General features: G+C 42.8%; 1 long non-coding RNA gene across 2 annotated transcripts in view; it reads right to left on the bottom strand.

The window, feature by feature from the left end:
• The window catches only part of LOC115079888, a 99,412-nt gene that overhangs the window by 3,558 nt on the left and 77,394 nt on the right, over positions 1–18,460 (bottom strand). The gene's annotated exons all lie outside the window — the stretch shown is intronic.

Raw genomic sequence — 18,460 nt, 5'->3', positions numbered from 1 at the left:
GAAAGGGCCTAGGGGGTGCTTTAGGTGTGCCGGTGTGATGACCAAATCTTTGGATACTTTGTAATAGGCAGAGCCCTGACTGCTGAGACCAACCCCCACCAGTGATACCATGCCAAGGAATGCTCGTAACTTTTTCAATGTCCCAGAGACCTGTACTTTCAAAAAAGCCTCAATTCTCTTAGTAGTTATTTAATTCTGGCCAGGATTTATTTTTGTGCGATTAACTCTAACTCTTATTACAGACAACAGGGATGTGAGCTGGCATCATTAGGATATGACATAATTTTTAACTAACATACTTTAGCATTGAATATATATAATTAACATTACCATGCCATAACTTACTCCATCAGTTACACTTTCGCGTACCTTCAAAAAAAACTTACAGTAGTAACGCTCTGTTCAAACAAATAAAACTCTTTCCAAAAAGGAAGAGCTCATTCAATTCTGTATTCCCTGTACTGACAAGATACAAATTTTTATTCACTGTAAACGAAACTAAATATTCTTGCTAAATCAAGGTTATTATTATTATTATTATTATTATTATTATTAATATCTTTAAATTCCTCACCAGTGTGTTTTTAAACTGAAAGAAAATAAGCATGGGTGTAGCTTGCTTATTGCGGCGGTTACTACCCCTAACTAATTAAGGGCCTCATTTTCTAAAGTATCGCAGGCCTGCGATACTTTAGAAGATGAGGGGCGGGGGGCCGAAACAGGGGACGGGCCTGCGCTAGCCGGCAGCGATTGCACCGTCGCAGTGTGATCACTGCCGGTTTCGCACCCAATAGCGCCACCATAGGAGGTGTAGGTATTGGGAGCGAAATAGGCAGCGAAAAGGCACCTACCTTTTTGCTGTCCACAGCGTCGGCGCAGAGTCGGCCCCGGTGACGCCCCGACTCCGCCCCCATCCTGGTATCGCACGCGATAAGGGACTTTTCGCGTGCGAAAGGTCCCTTATCGCGTGCGAGCGACTTGGAAAATGAGGCCCTAAGCTAGAAATTTCACTTTGATGCAGTTCCAACACTGCTCTCTACATTAACGCCGGGGGTGGAAGGGAAATAGAACCAAAAGGTTACTAATGGCCAAGAGTAACATAAGTATGAGGAAAAGCTTGCTGGGCAGACTGGATGGGCCGTTTGGTCTTCTGCCGTCATTTCTTTGTTTCACTGAATGGAGTTTTCTCCTCAGTTTGTGTCTTCTTCTGAGAAACACTTTCCTGCATTCCTCACTCGCCCCCCTTTCTCTCTGCTGTTAACTCCTTAACTGCCAGTGTCCTTTCAAGTTTTAAACTTTAACACTAGTAATTAACTCCCTTAGGAATTCTGAAACAAGGAAAAGCAATATATCCTTTTCTAATAATAAATTAAATACTCATAGCCTTTCGAAATCTAATTATTATATGAAAATAGCTTCAGATGAGCACATTTTGCACAAATATGTCTCACAATTATAGAAACATACAAACATAGAAATGACAGCAGAAGAAGACCGAACGGCCCATCCAGTCTGCCCAGCAAGCTATGCACTTTATCTTTTTTTTTTTTTTTTTTTTATCTTTTTCCCTCTCCCACCTGTTACTATTGGCTTCCAGTACCCTCCAGCCCTAATTCCCCTCCACCAATGTTGAGAGCAGCGCAGGATCTGCATCCAAGTGAACATCCAGCTCAATTACAGGTAGCAACCGCTGCAACAAGCAGGCCACACCCCTGCCCCATACTCTTACCCACCCCTGTTTTGTTTTGGTTTTTTTTATGGAGATGGCAGCCCTCCATCCTTCCGTTCCGTGAAGGTGGAACACAAACCACTGGCATCCCGCTCCGTGAATGCCTCTGTGGCTACTGCGCTCCGTGCAGTGTTTTGCTGCCTCCTCTTTATTCACTTCCTCTAGACTTGATGGATCCACAGTGTTTATCCCACGCCCCTTTGAAGTCCTTCACAGTTTTAGACTTCACCACTTCCTCCGGAAGGGCATTCCAGGCATCCACCACCTTTTCCATGAAGAAACACTTCCTGACATTGGTTCTTAGGAAGTAGGAATGCCAATAGATTTATTTATTTATTTAAAGCTTTTTTATACCGACTTTCGTGATACAAATCAAATCAAATTGGTTTACATGTAACAAAGATCTTAACAATAACATTAACCATCCATAATAAACATTAACTAGAAGGAGAAGAAAAGTTACAATAAAACAAGGGAATGCAACTGGGGGCTAGAAAAAAAGCAGGGGGGAATTAGATAACTAAATACAATTATATAAATGGTAGAATCTCAGGAGGTCTACATTTAGTCTGCGTCATGGTGATGCCATAGTAGTGAAAGTATAGGCTCAAGAGAAAGCTTGACCGAACAACCATGTCTTAAGTTTTTTTTTAAAGTCAGAAGACAGGATTCCTGTCATAGGTCCAGGGGGATAGAATTCCAGATGGAAGGACCAGCTGTCGAAAATGCCCGTTCTCTGATAGTTGATCGGTGAACAGCTTTATTTGGTGGGGCGTGTAGAGATCCCTTATAGGCTTCCCTAATAGGTCTGGCTGTGATGTGTAATTTGAGAGGGAACTGCAAGTCAAGAGGAACCTGATGGTGAATGCTTTTGTGAGTGATTGTGAGTGATTTGTGAAGGATTCTAAAATTCCCTGGGAGCCAATGCAGGTCCTTGAGTATGGGTGTGATGTGATCTCTCCTTTTAGTGTTCGTCAGGATTCTCGCCGCCGCATTTTGGAGCATCTGGAGGAGTTTTATGGTAGATGCTGGGAGACCTAGAAGAATTGAATTACAGTAATCTACCTTGGAAAACAAAATAGCCTGTAGGACAGTTCTGAAGTCGTGATGGTATAGCAGGGGCTTGAGTCTTTTGAGTACCTGTAGTTTGTAGAAGCAATCCTTGGTGGTAAGGTTTATGAATTTCTTGAGACTCAGGTGCTATCGATTATGACTCCCAGGTCTCTAGCTTGGGTGATTTGAGTGTTGACATGTGGCTGCTGTTGATGGTTGCTGTCTTCTGGTGTAATGAGAAGGAGTTCTGTCTTGGCTGTATTTAGTACCAGGTTAAGGCTTGTAAGGTGAAGCTTGATCAATTGCAGGTAGGAGTCCCATTGCTTAAGTGATTTTGCCAAAGAATCCACTATGGGGATCAAAATTTGTACGTCATCTGCATATATATAAAATTTCAGTTTTAGAGTCGTGAGTAGTTGGCAGAAAGGGAGGAGGTAGATATTGAACAGTGTAGGGGATAGGGAGGAGCCTTGGGGAACTCCATTTAGGGAATTGGTACGTGGTGATTCCTTATTATTGATTTTAACTTTATATCCTCTGTTGCTGAGGAATGAGTCAAACCACCTGAGTACTGATCCCGTGATTCCAATGTCTACTAATCGATTTACTGTATCGAATGCTGCGGAAATATCAAGGAGCGCTAACAGGAAGGAATGTCCTTTGTCGAGGCCCATACTAATGTGGTCTGTAAGGGAGATGAGGAGGGTTTCCGTACTATGTAGTTTACGGAATCCGTATTGTGAGTGATGGAGGATTTTGTTATCTTCCAGATAGTTTGATAGTTGATTGTTAACCACTTTTTCCATGATCTTTGTTACAAACGGCAGGTTCGAAATTGGGCGGAAATTGTTAGGGTCGTCAGGGTCCAGGTTCGGTTTCTTGAGTAAAGGTTTGAGAGAAGCCAGTTTGAGAGCATCTGGGTATATTCCTTGTGTAAGTGAACAGTTAATAATATCTGCTAGAAATTTGGAGATCGACTCCGGCACTAGAAGTAGTAGTTTGGAAGGAATTTTGTCGTGTGGGTGTGTGGAGGGTTTCAGTCTCTTTAGGATGGATTCGATCTCTGTAGCATAAGTGGGTTTGAAAGACTCCAAGGTAGCTTCTGTGTTTAGGATGGGGGATGAGGAGATGGTCGGCGTTTTAGGGCTGGGTGGCAGTCTTGTTAGCGTATTGGATATTTTATTCTGAAAGAAGAGTGCCAGGTCATTGGCTTTTGATTGGGCTTGGTCATCCGGGATGGGAGAAGAGGTGGTTTTGATGAGATCTGAAACATAAGAGAAAAGGGCCTTCGCGTCGAATATCAGATCATGGATTCTGAGAGCGTAAAAATCTCTTTTTGTTCGTAGTGTTGCAATTCTGTAATTGTGGAGGGCAGATTTAGATATAGCTAGCGATTGGGGGTTCGGGGTCTTCCGCCATTTCTTTTCTTTCTGTCTGAGGTCTTGTTTTAGTGCGCGGAGCTCCTCTGAGAACCATGGTTGTCTATTATTCTCAACTGGGTTAATGTTCTTTGTTGTGCAGGGGCATAAGTTGTTGGCTATTGCTTCCGTGATGTTTTGCCAAGAGAGTAGGGCTGCGTTGGGGGTGGAAAGGTCAAGGTTTGGGAGTTCTTTGACCAGTGAGTTGCTGAGGACTTCTGAGGTGCAGGATTTCCTGTAATGTATAGTCGTAGAAGAGGGGAGGGCTGAAGATCTTTTTCTCATCTTGAGTGTAGAGGTGATAATGGAATGGTCGGACCATGGGACTGGAAGACTGGAAGACTGAGCGAAGTTGTCGTTTATGAAAATGAGGTCGAGTGTATGCCCGGCTTTATGTGTGGGCACATTAATGAGTTGTTTAAAGCCCATGGCTGTGAGGGAGGATAAGAAGGCATCACAATTGGGTGAGCGAGGGTTTGAGTCTATGTGTAGATTGAAGTCCCCTAAAATAATAGCTGGGGAATCCAGTGAAAGGTATTTGGCAATGATTTCTACTAGAGGGGAGGCATCTGAATCTAGAAGTCCAGGAGGAGTGTATGTGAGGAGGATTTGAAGTGATTTGGATTTGAATAAGCCAACCTCTAGTTTAGATTTCGTGTGGATAGGTTGTAGGGTAAGACTAATTTCCTTCTTGGCTGCTAAGAGGAGGCCTCCCCCTCTTTTCCCTTGTCTGGGGATTGAGAAGACCTCGTATAGATGAGTAGGAAGCTGATTTATCAGCGCTGTATCTGTTGTTTTGAGCCAGGTCTCAGTGATGGCACAGATGTCTGGCTTAGCGTCAAGAAGGTAGTCATGGAGGATGTGGGTTTTCTTGGTAATCGATTGAGCGTTAAATAGCGTCAGGGTGAACAAGACCAGTTCAAAGAGTTGGGTGGTAGGAGAGGTCATGATGGGGATGAGATTTCTAATGGGTTGGATTTGGGGATGTGTTGGTGAGCTCACTCTAGTTAGGTAGCAGTAGGGTAAGATAGGGATAGGGTATACTTGAGACATGAAGAGTAAGATTTGAGCTTCTACGTACCAGAGAGTTGCCAAAGGTGGAGGGTAGAAGGGTTTTGAAGTAGCTGGTGCGAGTGTAGGATGGTTAGCCTCTGAAGCTTATCTCAGATTGTTGGAGGATTAATGGTGAAGGGTCTGACCAGAAAAAACGACTGAATACTGGGACTTGTTCAGGGACGCACGAAGGGGCGCACTAAGGGGCAGGCCCCTTAGGTCGCGCTCCTTCATGTGCGCAATGCCCGGCGCGCGGCGCTGCCGAGGCGTGCCTCGCTTTAAAGGGCTGCAGGCCCTTCCTACCCGGCGCCTACGTAGGCGCGGCTCCCGTCTCCTGATTGGAGGCTAGGGTGCCCAGGGAGGGTGGGAGGGCAGCCACGGAGGACGGCGTGTGTCTTACTTTTGTTTTCTTGGCTTCGGTGGAGGCGTGGGCAGCGTCTCTTTAGAAGATTCTCGGAGGGGTCGCGTCTCAGTCACCGTCTCTCTCTCAGTCTCTCTCTCGGTCAGTCCCCTCCTCGGTCTCAGTCTCCTTCTTTCTCCCTTTTACAGTCACTTCTGGTTCGGGAGCCGGTCGGGTCAGGGGTAGACCACGTGTTGCTGGGGCAGGTCGGGTCGGCGTGCCTGAGGCCTCGGGTCGCTGGCAGAGTCAGGGCACGCGGAGAAAAATAGATAATATCCAAAATAAAGGCAAATAGTAGAAACGCTTTCTTTTTAAGTCTAATCACCTGGGAAGACTTTTTCATTTACTAAAGAAACTACTGTGAATATTTTACTTAAATAAAGAAATCCTATTCTGTTCTAACCACGGGATTTTTAATATATATTAAAGCAGAAAAGTAAAAAGGAATCTTATCTCATCTCTATCAGATCTCTGTATAAACAATTTCAAACATCTGCTTTGTTGAAAGAGACAGGCCCTCAGGGCTGAGAAACTACAGTCTTCAAACAAAACTAGCTACTATGAGCAACATACAAATCTTATTACAAACTATAAAACAGACAGTGCAAGGCTGTAAACGTAAGGTTCCCTGCACTATAGCCCAAACGGGTTAAATCCTGCTTCCTTGTTCTCATGAAGGGAGCGCATACAGCCTACAGCGTGGAACCGATCCTGAACTCTGGGAATCTAATCCGGTGCCTATCCTACATTCCTGTGTAACCATAAACACGTTAAAATAATGCAATTGTCGTGTTAAAGACTTTCCTGTCTTTTTTATGTTTAATGAATTGCAGCAATTGTTGCAGAACCAGGGCTGTAAAGCTGCCGTCCTTCCGCCCACACTGCCCATTTCTTACAATGCTTAGTAATGCTTTTAACTTCATGTGGGAATAATTCACAAACTAATGCTAGGGGACTGGGGGATCCTGTACCTTGTGACATAATTGAATTTAAAGTTAGAATGCCTTAGAAAAAATAAATTGCCAACTTCAAATGTAAATAAAAAATGCTCACATATATGAATGAAAAATATACTCACGTGGTCTCATGAACCTCATGTGGTGCCTAATCGTGCCCATGGCTCCATTAGGTCTTGATTAGTCGGACCTCTGGTCCCGACTAATTCTGATCGGATGCGTGGTCACGACCAGATCTTGCAGCCGGATTCCACGATCTCGGCTGGATTCGCCATGCTTAGACCATCCTCTGCTACCAAAACTTTAAAAACCTTGAAACTTACCCCACCTGGTGTCCTCCCGAGAGATAGCCAGTGATGAAACAGACTTTCAGTTTCAAAACATAACATTTATTAAGTACCTTAGAGATCTTATAAGAGCTGGCAGGATTTGTATATTTGTGCATGCTTACAAAAAATCAACATAGCGAAAACTGAAGGGAACGAGATTGTGTTTCCTTCAGGAAGTAAACGGAGCCGATTACAGAATATTCTGTTTCTCGTGCAATGCCGTTTTCTCATCGTTTTAAATTTGCATTAGTCTTTTTTTAAAATATATTTTATTAATTTTCACATAATTTTACAAGCATTATCTTGAATTGAAATGCATATAGAAATTTAATTACACTTCATCAATATAATTTATCCATAAATTACACTTGCTGTCACATTATCACTAACAATTTCTTACTACATTTTATAAGAACACTTCGCAATAGCAAGTAATAACTCCAGTATTTATATAAATCTCTCATATTTACTAGCCTCACTCAGAACCTATTTCTCATCTGTAGGAAAAATTATATGTATCTAATTAAAGGGAAAATACCTACTTTCTTTCGGAGAGATAACAGATTCCTTTCGGGACCTAATACCTTAACTTTGCTGCTCAGTCTCAATCGGCGAAGAAGTAAGTGGCAGTCTTTTCTTATTTGAAAAAAAACAAGTAATTGGTATGGAGAATAAAAGATATGTGTTAAACCTTGCCATTTCACAATGCACTTGCATGGGAATTTAAGAAGAAATATTGCACCAATTTCTACCACTCTAGTTTTTAAAGATAAGAATACTTTCCATCTCTTTTGCGTTACCCTGGAGAAATCCGGCAAAACACTTACTTTCAAATTAAAAAAAGTGGCAGATCTATTTCTGAAAAACTTTTTTAAAACCAATTGCTTATCTGATACTAGGAGAGTAGCAGGAAATCATTTTTTCCTGGGACATTTCTATTATTTCTGTTAAATTTAACAATGATGGTTCTGTTGGAACTAATTTCTGTGCCTCATTGTGGTGTACTTCATCTCCCCTTTTATAGGGAGGAATATAAAATACCCTAGATGTAATAGGTATAACTTGTTCTGGAATTTTCAGAATATCCAGCATATATTTCCTTAACATATCTTTAGGAGCTGTAAACTGGTCTCTAGGAAAATTAATAAATCTTAGATTTTTTGCCCTTGACTCTCCAGATGTTCTAATTTAGATGTTAATAATTGATTTTCCTTAAGGAAGTATAAATGTCTGATTTTTCTTTTATTTCAACTTCTATCTTCTGAATAGATTTCTGATTTTGCTTTACATCTTTTTCAATTGTATCTATTCTAATATCATGCCTCCCAATAAAGTCATGTAATGGTACCATTTGATTAAACATATTGGTATTAACTGCCTGCAAGGCTTGCCATATTGAATCTAATGAAATTTCCTTAGGTTTAATCAAATCAGTTTTTGTTAGTTTCTTTCCCATTTCCTTACCAACTGATGTCAATAGGAACATATATTTTCCTTACAACACCTTCCTCACCACTTTCTAGCAAGCTACCTCCCTCCTGTATACGCAATCGCTCCAACAACCCACCCTCAGCTGGCTTAATTGGTGGAACCGGAAAACCCGGGGACAAAGATGTTAATAGTTCAGAGGAGATGTCAGGTGAGACTTCTTCCCCAACATCTGCTAGCGAACTTACTCCCGGTGTTTTTTCCCTCCTCTCAACGTGTGCATCCATTGGGCCTAATACAAGATGTGGGAGGGATTCCTTTTCCCTCGCTCTTCTTTTTCTCACAGAGTGAGGCATCACCTTAAAGGAAAAAGGCTCAATTGGTTGCACCAGCGTCGCTGCTATAGGTATTTATGCTAGGTGCTGATATGGAGGCAAAGAAGGATTTAGAGAAACAAAATGTTAAACATCCAACCCACATCCAACCCAAGTTCAAACAAAGTTCTAACAAAGCCGCGCGCGCCACTTCTAGCCCGATTTTAAAGGGCCTCAGGGCGTCTCCAATAAATGACGTCACACTCGGGGCGTGGCCTGCTGAATCCCCAGAGGCCGGGAACACCTCACCTCGGGTAGGACAGTCAATCTTTATGCAAGAAAACAATTAGGCGGCCTTTCAAAACCCCTTTCCACCATCACTCTTTCCTGCTCACTTCCTTTTATACTATTTTTTCCGTTGATAAGCAGGGCATTTAGCCATGCATAATGGGTTGCGTTGTCCACAACGTCACGGGGCGGAGCTTACTCTCTAAGCTCGAAGAGCTTTGAACTGCGCCTGTGCACGAGTTCCCGCGCTCCTCGAGCTTGCCTCAGTTTTGTTTTTCCGCGCTACTACACGAACGTGTGGCAGTTTACTCCATTGCCTCAAAAAAAAAAAAAAAAACAAAAAGAAAGAAAAAACCGAAAACAAAACCATCAGCGACTTTCCAAACGACCAAAAAAAAAAAAAAAATGCCAAAAAGCCCAGGATTCAAATATTGTTCCTGTGGAAAAATTATGTCGGTCACCGATGACCACAATTATTGTTACTTGTGCCTCGGTCCCGACCACGATCAAACAGCTTGCAGGGACTGTGGAAAAATGTCCCCGCGAGCTAGGAGACAAAGAAAAGAAAAGATGGAGAGGCTTAGACTATCAGAAGCCTCCTCCCCAATGGAAGGAAGATCGACAAATTCCACTCAGGGTAAGGAAAAAACCCAATCTGGAACCCCACGAAGCTCACATTCGAGCGCACAAGGCCGTGCGTCGCACCCAGCGTCAACTTCCAAGCGCGTCGATTTGATCGCGGACTCCGCATTGACGCATGCGTCGACACCATCTGCGTCGCATCGTAAAGCTTCGAAACATGACGCAGGGAAAAAACCTACAACGCATCACAACGCTTCGATGCTATCCATGAAGCGACACGACGCATCTTCAAAATCTACGACTCATTCGACTCACTTGAAGCACAAACTTCAAAAGTCAAACCCTCAACAACTTCCAAAGAAATCAGTTTCAAAAACTAAACATATCTCACCACAGCGGACGTCCTCCGTACATCACTCCACCACCAGACATGGAGAACACCATTCTCCTTCATCTGTATTGTCAGACATAATAATTGATGACCCTCCTTCGGGTTGGGATACATCTCCAGAGATGGTCACCAATCCTCCTCATCCTAAAAAGAGGACAACATCTCCGCCAGCTAGACCACCAGTCAAGCGTCTCAAAAAATCAGCGGGACCATCTCAGCACCAGTCTCATCTTACCGCTGAAGACACGATGTTAAAAATAACTTCGTTACTTCACACCTTTTTCAAGGGTTTGCCACAGGACTCCCAGATCGTTCCTGAAAATCCGGATGATCCTACATCTCAACATGTTTCTCCTCAAACACAATCCCCAACGCACTCTACTTCGCCGGCTTTTTCCACACATGGAGATTCTCCACTGATATCTCCACCATCATCTCCTGCCAGCTCAACAGGTATTCCTTCGGACCCGCCTCAGCCGACATCTCCTCCTGAGGATTTAACTTATGCAAAATTCCTAGAAAAATTAGGATTGGCATTGAATATTGAAATTAAAAAACTCCCGGACCCACGATCAGAAGTCATGGGTCTACTACAAATTCTAGACTTACCTTCGGAACCCACAGCTTTGCCTCCACATCAGGTCTTAGAAGGTTTAATGACAAGGTCTTGGGAGACTCCACTACTTCTCAATCCAGTATCCAAGAAGTTGGACTTAAAATATAGATTACAGAAGACCTCACACTATTCAAATGTGCAACTCCCACATAACTCAATTGTGGTAGAATCAGCATTGAAAAAGGCTAAGAAAAACAGGCTCTTTTCAAATACACCTCCCGGAAAAGATAACAAACTATTGGACGACTTCGCAAAAAAACTATACAAAATTCTATGCTTAATTCACGTATCAATCACCACCAATTTTATATTGTCCAATATCTGCTTCAATGCACACAAAAACTCCAACCCTTGGTTCACAACTCACAAGGGGACTCTTCCTTCTCTCAAACTTTCAATGACATACAAGAAGGCCTCCGCCACTTACTGCGTACTTCGTATGAAGCATTTGATACCTCAGCACGGGCCTCTGCTACAGCAATTTCAGCTAGACGTCTGGCTTGGCTTCGAGCAAGCAGTATACGCGAGGATGTGCATGATCGTCTAGCTAACTTACCATGTAAACCTGATAATCTCTTCGGAGAAAAACTTCAGGAGACTGTTTCTCTCATAAAAGACCAGAATATTGCTGTTCAATCTCTGACGTCTCCTTCAGACACACAACCTCCTTCCAGAAGTTATTATCCTCAATATAAGAGAGGTTACTACTACCGTAGACCATATAGATACTACCAACCGTATCAACCTCACTATAGATCGCAGTCCTTCCAACAGCAGCGATCTCAACCCCAATCACAAGGTCAGAGGCCACGCCAGAGGGCGCAACGACCGCAAAAATCTCAAACTACTCAACAAACAACTAAGCAGTCTTTTTGAAGTTCCCGGCCACAACAGCAGCATATATAGGAGGCAGATTATCCTTATTTCACCAACAATGGTCACAAATCACCACAGACCAATGGGTACTGAGTATTGTACAACACGGATACCGACTTCATTTCAAAAGCATTCCACTGTTGCCCCATCTTACTCACTACTCCGTTCCGTCAGTTCAACTACCGTCACTGTTCAAGGAAATCTCACTCCTCCTTCAGCAAAAAGCTATCAGGCTATTACCTTTAAATCAACAGGGCAACGGATTTTATTCCCAATACTTCCTCATTCCAAAGAAGTCAGGGGGCCTTCGCCCAATCTTAGATCTTCGTGCTCTCAACAAATTTCTACACACGGAAAAGTTCAAAATGGTTTCTCTCAAAACAGTCCTACCCTTTCTCCAAACAAACGATTGGATGTGTTCGCTAGACCTAAAAGATGCGTACAATCACATTCCAATCCACGAACACTGTTGGCAATACCTCTGTTTTCAAGTAGCAAACCAACATTACCAGTACCAGGTACTTCCCTTCGGCCTCTCATCAGCTCCAAGAGTCTTCACGAAATGTCTTGCTGTTGTTGTGGCACACTTACGAAAACAGGGCATAAATATATTTCCTTATTTTGATTAATTGTATCCCACGATGCCTACTTGCTACAAACACACATAGAAACTACACTCCGGTGTCTGCATCACCTAGGTTGGATAGTCAATTATGAGAAATCTTGGCTTCATCCAACACAGAACATTCATAAGAACATAAGAAAATGCCATACTGGGTCAGACCAAGGGTCCATCAAGCCCAGCATCCTGTTTCCAACAGTGGCCAATCCAGGCCATAAGAACCTGGCAAGTACCCAAAAACTAAGTCTATTCCATGTAACCATTGCTAATGGCAGTGGCTATTCTCTAAGTGAACTTAATAGCAGGTAATGGACTTCTCCTCCAAGAACTTATCCAATCCTTTTTTAAACACAGCTATACTAACTGCACGAACCACATTCTCTGGCAACAAATTCCAGAGTTTAATTGTGCGTTGAGTAAAAAAGAACTTTCTCCGATTAGTTTTAAATGTGCCCCATGCTAACTTCATGGAGTGTCCCCTAGTCTTTCTACTATCCGAAAGAGTAAATAACCGATTCACATCTACCCGTTCTAGACCTCTCATGATTTTAAACACCTCTATCATATCCCCCCTCAGTCGTCTCTTCTCCAAGCTGAAAAGTCCTAACCTCTTTAGTCTTTCCTCATAGGGGAGTTGTTCCATTCCCCTTATCATTTTGGTAGCCCTTCTCTGTACCTTCTCCATCGCAATTATATCTTTTTTGAGATGCGGCGACCAGAATTGTACACAGTATTCAAGGTGCGGTCTCACCATGGAGTGATACAGAGGCATTATGACATTTTCCGTTTTATTCATCATTCCTTTTCTAATTATTCCCAACATTCTGTTTGCTTTTTTGACTGCCGCAGCACACTGAACCGACGATTTCAATGTGTTATCCACTATGACACCTAGATCTCTTTCTTGGGTTGTAGCACCTAATATGGAACCAAACATCGTGTAATTATAGCATGGGTTATTTTTCCCTATATGCATCACCTTGCACTTATCCACATTAAATTTCATCTGCCATTTGGATGCCCAATTTTCCAGTCTCACAAGGTCTTCCTGGAATTTATCACAATCTGCTTGTGATTTAACTACTCTGAACAATTTTGTGTCATCTGCAAATTTGATTATCTCACTCGTCGTATTTCTTTCCAGATCATTTATAAATATATTGAACAGTAAGGGTCCCAATACAGATCCCTGAGGCACTCCACTGTCCACTCCCTTCCACTGAGAAAATTGCCCATTTAATCCTACTCTCTGTTTCCTGTCTTTTAGCCAGTTTGCAATCCACGAAAGGACCTCGCCACCTATCCCATGACTTTTTACTTTTCCTAGAAGCCTCTCATGAGGAACTTTGTCAAACGCCTTCTGAAAATCCAAGTATACTATATCTACCGGTTCACCTTTATCCACATGTTTATTAACTCCTTCAAAAAAGTGAAGCAGATTTGTGAGGCAAGACTTGCCCTGGGTAAAGCCATGCTGACTTTGTTCCATTAAACCATGTCTTTCTATATGTTCTGTGATTTTGATGTTTAGAACACTTTCCACTATTTTTCCTGGCACTGAAGTCAGGCTAACCGGTCTGTAGTTTCCCGGATCGCCCCTGGAGCCCTTTTTAAATATTGGGGTTACATTTGCTATCCTCCAGTCTTCAGGTACAATGGATGATTTTAATGATAAGTTACAAATTTTTACTAATAGGTCTGAAATTTCATTTTTTAGTTCCTTCAGAACTCTGGGGTGTATACCATCCGGTCCAGGTGATTTACTACTCTTCAGTTTGTCAATCAGGCCTACCACATCTTCTAGGTTCACCGTGATTTGATTCAGTCCATCTGAATCATTACCCATGAAAACCTTCTCCATTACGGGTACCTCCCCAACATCCTCTTCAGTAAACACCGAAGCAAAGAAATCATTTAATCTTTCCGCGATGGCCTTATCTTCTCTAAGTGCCCCTTTAACCCCTCGATCATCTAACGGTCCAACTGACTCCCTCACAGGCTTTCTGCTTCGGATATATTTTAAAACGTTTTTACTGTGAGTTTTTGCCTCTACAGCCAACTTCTTTTCAAATTCTCTCTTAGCCTGTCTTATCAATGTCTTACATTTAACTTGCCAATGTTTATGCTTTATCCTATTTTCTTCTGTTGGATCCTTCTTCCAATTTTTGAATGAAGATCTTTTGGCTAAAATAGCTTCTTTCACCTCCCCTTTTAACCATGCCGGTAATCGTTTTGCCTTCTTTCCACCTTTCTTAATGTGTGGAATACATCTGGACTGTGCTTCTAGAATGGTATTTTTTTTAACAATGACCACGCCTCTTGGACATTTTTTACTTTTGTAGCTGCTCCTTTCAGTTTTTTTCTAACAATTTTTCTCATTTTATAAAAGTTTCCCTTTTGAAAGTTTAGCACGAGAGCCTTGGATTTGCACACTGTTCCTTTTCCAGTCATTAAATCAAATTTGATCATATTATGATCACTATTGCCAAGCAGCCCCACCGCCATTATAAAAACTCCGCTGGCAAGAGCCTTTCTACCTGTCGACAGGGTAGAAACACTGACTTCTCTAGCTCGATCTCTCCTGCGTCAATGATCCGTTCTAGCTCGCCAAGTTATGGTGTTACTGGGTCATATGGCAGCAGCAATACACGTAGTTCGCAATGCCAGACTCCATATCAGGCATCTCCAATGGGGTTTAAAGTCCCAATGGAACCAACTCACTCAACCATTGTCTTGCAAGGTACAAGTCACGAAATCCATGAAAAGGGATGTCAAATGGTGGCTCCAACCTTCAGTCCTAAACGAAGGAAACCCTTTCCAAATCACTCCTCACCAGCTAGTTCTAACGACAGATGCATCTACCACTGGATGGGGAGCACATCTCCTCCATCTAGAGACACAAGGCTTCTGGTCGACGACCGAGAAAACCTTTCAAATAAATTTACTGGAACTACGAGCAATAAAGAATTCCCTCCTAGCATTCCAAACTTGGATATGGGGGAAATCATTAATGATCCATACCGACAACCAAGTAGCAATGTTTTATATAAACAAACAAGGGGGATCCGGTTCCTTGACTCTATGCAAGGAAGCAGTACAAATTTGGGAATGGGCAGAACGCAACAGCATCGTCCTGCAAGCGTCATAGTTACCGGGACTAGCCAATACCAGAGCAGACAAATTGAGCAGGGTGTTCCACCCACACGAATGGTCACTCAATCAAACAAATGCAAACGAAATCTTTGCAATTTGGGGAACTCCGGACATAGACCTCTTTGCAACAGAAGAGAATCGGAAGGTTCACCAATTTTGTTCTCTACTTCCCAGCCCATACAGAATTTTGCAGGATGCCTTTCTACTCCAGTGGAACAAGGGCCTTCTGTATGCCTTTCCCCCAATTCCACTAATCTCCTGCACAATCCAGAAATGCATATCGGACAAAGCGGACTTAATACTCATAGCTCCAGCATGGCCAGGACAGCCATGGTATACCTATCTTCTCCGTCTATCGGTGGTCCCACCACTGCCACTTCCAAGGGACCCACTCCTTCTTTCACAGGAAGGAGGGAACCTAATACATCCAATGCAAGCCTCCCTTCATTTGACGGCATGGAGATTGAACGGCGCTTACTAAGCTCCTTACATCTCTCTTCAGCAATTACTGACATTTTAATCGCAGCACGAAAACCTTCAACAAGGCGCAGTTACGCCTTTAAATGGAAAAGATACTCAGCATGGTGTGCCCTACAACAGGTCGACCCCTTCTCGTGTTCCCCTTCATCATTACTCGATTACTTACATGCATTATCCCTCTCAGGACTAGCAGTCACATCCATAAGAGTTCACCTTAGTGCCATCGCAGCCTTTCACCACTGGGAGCAAAAGGGCTCTATCTCCTCTCATCCTTTGATTTCCAGATTTATGAAGGGATTAATTCTCCTTCACCCGCCTATTAAAAAACCAATGGTACCTTGGGACATCAATATTGTGCTAGAGGCACTAATGAAGGCACCATTTGAACCGATGTCGACGTCTCATCTCAAATTCCTCACATGGAAAGTTATTTTCCTAGTGGCAGTAACGTCGGCAAGACGAGTAAGTGAACTCCAGGCGCTCGTTGTTAATTTCCCTTATCTTCAATTTCATCGAGACAAGGTAGTCTTACGGACTCATCCTTCCTTCTTGCCTAAAGTGGTTTCCGCCTTCCACCTGAATGAAACCATCTCCTTACCAGTCTTTTATCCAGAACCTCACATCACAGATCAACAACGGGTACTTCATACCCTCGATTGTAAAAGAGCCCGGGCTCATTACAAAGACATTACTCACTCAATAAGACAGTCTTCTCAGTTGTTTGTCTCTTTCAACCCAAACAACCCAGGACAACCTGTTTCAAAGAGAACTCTTTCCAATTGGTTGACATCTTGTATACAATATTGTTATTCCAGATCCTCGATTCCTCTAACGGGATCGGTTACAGCTCACCAAATCAGAGCAACTGCAACCTCCTTTGCACATATTCAAGGAGTTCCAATCCAGGACATCTGTAAAGCAGCAACCTGGTCTTCCATACATACCTTTACCTCTCACTATTGTTTAGACCAGCAGTCGGCAGCGGATTCTCCATTGGGTTCTGCCATTTTACACTCTGTTTTTCAATAAATTCTGGCTGTCCACCTACTTAAGTTGCAAAAATGTGAAGCATTTTAAGTATTAAACAATTGTTTATTCATTGCCATATGTCTTTTACTCTTTTTTGCAACTTTCAGCTTGGGACTCCCATTATGCATCGCTAAATGCCCTGCTTATCGACGGAAAAAAGCAAGTTTGCTTACCGTAAACGGTGTTTTCCGTGGATAGCAGGGAATTTAGCCATGCATTCCCTCCCACCTCCCTGGACAGCCGTCATCTTTGCTACGCTCACGTCATTCATAGCTTAGACACAAACTGAGGCAAGCTCGAGGAGCGCGGGAACTTGTGCACAGGCGCAGTTCAAAGCTCTTCGAGCTTAGAGAGTAAGCTCCGCCCCGTGACGTCATGGACGACGCAACCCATTATGCATGGCTAAATTCCCTGCTATCTACGGAAAACACCGTTTACGGTAAGCAAACTTGCTTAAACATGGCTCTCATATGCTTCTCCCCTCCCTTTTCTCATTCCTTACGTTTGCTGGTAATTTTCTTTCATGTGCCTCAGACATCACATATTCTGCTTACTCAATGCTTCCTTTGTTTCTTGTAAGTTTCTTGGCACCTTTCTTATCAGGAATTCACTCTGCACTCTCATGCCATTCTCAGCCTCAGTTGTTCTGTCTCTGGGCTGAATTTTTTCTCTTCAGGCCTTTTTATTCCAGTTACTAGTTAACATGGGGCAGTTTTCTTAAGGCAGCAATTAACCTAAATCCTCATAGGAGATAAAACAGCATATCACCACACATCTTTTTTACATAATCCGATGTTTCCCCCTGGACTGGATAGGGCGTTTATTGGGCACTGGCAAGGAAAGGGGATTACCATTCTGGGACAATTATGGAAGGACCACAAGTTAATCCCATTCCAGGAGTTACAGGAGCTATACTCCCTCACCAAGTCGGATTACTATACTTACTCGCAGTTGTCACATTTCTTCTCTAAACATAGAATAGCTACAGAGCTAAATCAGGAGGAAACCCTGTTTGTTAAATATTGTGAAAATGCTGATATCTTTCACAGACCCATATCTCGCTTGTACATGCTACTGAATTCAGAAAAGGGAGCAAAGCCCAAACACCAGCTGAAATGGGTAACAGATATTGCAGAACATTTATCTGAAAAAGAGTGGGAGAGTTGTCATATGCGCATAGGTAGAAGTTCGGTGTCTGCGAATTTAAAGGAAAATGGGTTCAAACTGTTCTATCATTGGTACCTGGCCCCAGAGCATCTACATAAAATGTCTATGAGACCTACTGCGATGTGTTGGTGGGAGTGTAGCTCCGTTGGGACTTTTTTCCATATGTGGTAGGAGTGTCAAAGTGGAACGAACATGGATTGAGGTAATTGACTATACCAAAGCTGTACTAAAGTTATCAATACCACTAGATCCCAAGATGTGCTTATTACATATTGCCCCAGATGTTGGCACGCTATGGCAAAGATCTCTAGCCATGCAAGTGGTACTTGTGGCGAGGTGTGAGATTGCATATTGGTGGAAAAAAACAGACGCCGACGATTGGGGATATACTCACCAGACTAGATGAGATTTACATCTCATCTAGTCTGTCATTCCTCAAGGCTGTGAGTCATCTCACAGCCTTGAGGAATAACCAAACACTTAAATTCAAAAAAATATGGGAACCCTATGTACAGGGAAAGAACACTTTTCACTGAACAGGGGGACCTTATATATGTCGACAACCAACACTCCTAA

The sequence above is a fragment of the Rhinatrema bivittatum genome, chromosome 18 (assembly GCF_901001135.1).
Source record: "Rhinatrema bivittatum chromosome 18, aRhiBiv1.1, whole genome shotgun sequence".
In the NCBI taxonomy this organism is placed as follows: Eukaryota; Metazoa; Chordata; class Amphibia; order Gymnophiona; family Rhinatrematidae; genus Rhinatrema; species Rhinatrema bivittatum.
This window is presented reverse-complemented; position numbering and strand designations above follow the sequence as displayed.